Genomic DNA, 3,781 nt, shown 5'->3' on the forward strand with positions numbered 1-3,781 from the left:
CCGGGGGTGCAGGGGGAGGGGGAGGTGAGGTGTAGGCGAAGCCCGGGGCACCTGCCCGGAGAGGGTGCAGCAGCCTCCCGGTGCATCCGAGCCGAGCCAGGGGAACTGGAGCAGGAAGTGCAGGGTGCCTGCAAGGGGCTGAGGTCACACCTAACACAGTGTGCGAACTGAGGTAGACTGAGTGCCAGCAATGGCCTGGTCACCCAAGCACCTCCTCCCCGCCCCTTTCCCCCTCGCCCCTTCCCTCTTTTGAAGTAGGTCTACACAGTCACAGAACAACCCACGGCCAGGTCATTACCAAGACAGCGTCTCTAGGAGGCGGGGAGAATCAGAAACAGTGTCATTTGCTCCACGTGGGCTTTAACTCTTCCATCTGCTTTAAGGACTGAGGAAGAAACTAGGTACAGGTGAAGAAAAAGAAGTTTGTTAGAACTGACTTGTTTCATGACCTTCTATAATAGCAGGGCTCGGAAGCCGTCTAGCACAGTGACTTGCCCCTTGGATAATAAATAGTCCACAATAGATGTTTTGTAGATGTAGTTCAAGGCCTGGTCTTAGAAACAGGCCACTCCCCCAAGGAAGAACAGTGTGGGATCCGAGATCCCTGGAAGGCTCATGGCCTTCGTGAGTGGTATGGGTGTGTGGAATCTTATTAAGAGACTTAATGAAGGGACTCCTAAGACCTAAGACAGAGAGACCACCACACTGCCCTGAGACCTCAGTCCACAAGGCAGTGCTGTAGAAATGCTGCCTTGAGAGAGATATGGAAGGAAGGAGGGAAAACCCTGGTCTGTCCACCTGCCAACATCAGTAAGTCAGGGCAGCAAGACATCACCAGTCTGATTTGACTGCCTAGGAAATTTCACTAATCCTAAAGGTTATGGCTGCATGTCAGGATCAGGGAAAAACATTAAACACCTTTCTCATTAAATGATCCAGTGTTGGTGACAGATCTATTTTCCACAGTAATACTTGACAGCAATGACTTCTGGTTAAGTGGCCTCATTGAAAATCCATAAAACAGTCATCTAGGAGGTGCCATGTAGAGCCAAGTGCTCTTCAAGAGCACAGACCAACAGAGGGCTTTGGGGGTGGAAAATACCACTGCTCAGGGCCTGCTAAAAGCCAAGCATATAGGAGACCTCCGATTCGTAGGGAAGTGGTGTCATGTACTGAAAATCCTTCTGAAGTAGAGAGGAGGCTAGAGTCCCAGGTTCTAGCCTTGACTCAGTCTTGACTTGCTACATCCCCTGGTGCACATTACTTTTCTTTGTTCACCAATCTATAAAATGGGTACCTGGGCTGTGGGCCTCATTGATGAGAAACAAATGAGGATCTTGTGCCCTAAGGCATAGCCTGATCTGACCCCTTCTGTAGCTACTCATTCTCTGATGAACCAAGAAGCAGAAAACAAAGTTACAAAACCAGGTTGCTAACAAATCAATATGAAATAGACGTGGCAGTGGCTGCATAAATGAGGAGGTGGGGCAAGTAATGGAGAGTGGTATGGACTATAACAAGCTGGAAAAGGTATGACTTGTCAGAAGGGGGCAGTCATTACTCAACTCCACCTGTTACATGTGGGCCCAAGTGTTTCCATTTTTCAAGACAAATTGGAAATTAATAGTTTTATTTGAAATCTGATTTTTTTTTTTTTTTTTTTTGAGACAGGGTATCAATCTGTCACCTAGGCTGGAGTTCAGTGGTGTGATTCCAGTTCACTGCAGCCTCGACCTCCCATACTCAAGCGATCCTTCTGCCTCAGCCTCCCCAGTAGCTGGTCTGAAGGAGAGTGCCATCACACCTGGTTAATTTTTGTATTTTTTGTAGAGACTGGTTTTTGCCATCTCTGATGCCCAGGCTGATCTTGAATACTGGGCTCAAACAATCTGCTCACCTTGGCCTCCCAAAGTGCTGAAATTATAGCTGTGCGTCACCGCACCCAGCCTAAAATCTGATTTTTAAATGTTGGCCACTAATTACAACTTTAAGAAAATACTGGCCGGGTGCAGTGGCTCACACCTATAATCCCAGCACTTTGGGAGGCCGAGATGGGCAGATCACGAGGTCAGGAGATTGAGACCATCCTGGCTAACACAGTGAAATCCTGTCTCTACTAAAAAATAGAAAAAATTAGCCGGGCGTGGTGGTGGGTGCCTGTAGTCCCAGCTACTCAGGAGGCTGAGGCAGAGCTTGCAGGCAGCCGAGATAGCACCACTGCACTCCAGCCTGGGCGACAGAGCAAGACTCCATCTCAAAAAAAAAAAAGAAAAAAAAAAGAAAAGAAAAGAAAATAACTGTGAACGTGCAAAACAAAACAAAACCCCAAAAAACAAAAAAACCAAAACACACACACACACACACACACACACACACACAAAAAAAAAAAAAAACAGAAAAAGAAAATACTGCCAGGCATTTTAGCTCACGCCTATAATCCCAGCATTTTGGGAGGCCAAGGTGGGTGAATTGCTTGAGCTCGGGAGTTCGAGACCAGCCTGGGCAACATGATGAAAGCCCATCTCTACAAAAGATACAAAAATTAGCTGGGCATGGTAGTACATGCATGCAGTCCCAGCTACTTGGGAGGCTGAGGTGGGAGAATTCACTTGAGCCTGGGAAGTTGAGGCTGCAGGCTGCAATGAGTGGCGATTGTACCACTGCACTCTAGTCTGGGTGACAGAGATTAAAAGAAAGAAAAGAAAAGTAAAGAAAAGAAAAGAGAAAAAGGAACAGAACTTTGCTGACTAAAAAAAAACCCAGATTTGGACACTGGATCAAATTATGACCTTTGCCCTGGATCAAGTCCTGTTTCACAATCCAGGAAACACAAGTTCCACCTTGTTGAGATGAAATTTAATGTGGCCCCGAAGTTCTTTGTTGAGATGAATGCCCCTAAATCCATCACTGCTCAAACTTGGTAGTGTCAACTAAGAAATTGTTTTCTTTTGAAAATGTTTACAACTCAATAGTTAGTACAGTTAAATATGTACAGCCAGGCGCAGTGGCTCACACCTGTAATCCCAGCACTTTGTTGAGGCCGAGGCGGGCAGATCACCTGAGGTCAGGAGTTCGAGGCCAGCCTGACCAACATGGAGAAATTCCTGGGTAACAAGAGCAAAACTCCATCTCAAAAAAAAAAAATTATAGTCCAGTTACAGCAATAGGACTTGAATCTGCTACTTTGTGTACTTACCACTTATTGGGTACCTACCTACTGGAAGTAACATCGTAAACCTGTAGAAATTCCTCAATCTTTTTAAATCCATGTTCCCTTTTGGTAAATATATAAAATATCATACCTTCCTTAAATACTTTTTGAAATCTCAAAAGCTTTTTCTTTCATCTTCTACATGTAAAATTATCAAATATGCTTTTTGGAAATACATATTTCCTAGAGAAATTCTGATATACTTTTTCTTTTCCGTAGGTTATTGGGGTACATACAGGTGGCGTTTGGTTACATGAATAAGTTCTTTAGTGCTGATTCATGAGATTTTGGTGCACCCATCACCCGAGAAGTATATACCGCACCCTATTTGTAGTCTTTTATCCCTTCCCCCCGCCATGCTTCCCCCCAAGTCCCCAAGTCCATTGTATCATTCTTATGCCTTTGCATCCTCATAGCTTATCTCCCACATATCAGTGAGAACATACGATGTTTGGTTTTCCATTCCTGAGTTACTTCACTTAGAATAATAGTCTCCAATCTCATCTAGGTTGCTGCAAATGCTGTTAATTCATTCCTTTCCTTTTTTTTTTTTTTTTTTTTTTTTTTTTG

This window comes from Mandrillus leucophaeus, unplaced genomic scaffold, assembly GCF_000951045.1.
Source record: "Mandrillus leucophaeus isolate KB7577 unplaced genomic scaffold, Mleu.le_1.0 Scaffold534, whole genome shotgun sequence".
Taxonomy (NCBI): Eukaryota; Metazoa; Chordata; class Mammalia; order Primates; family Cercopithecidae; genus Mandrillus; species Mandrillus leucophaeus.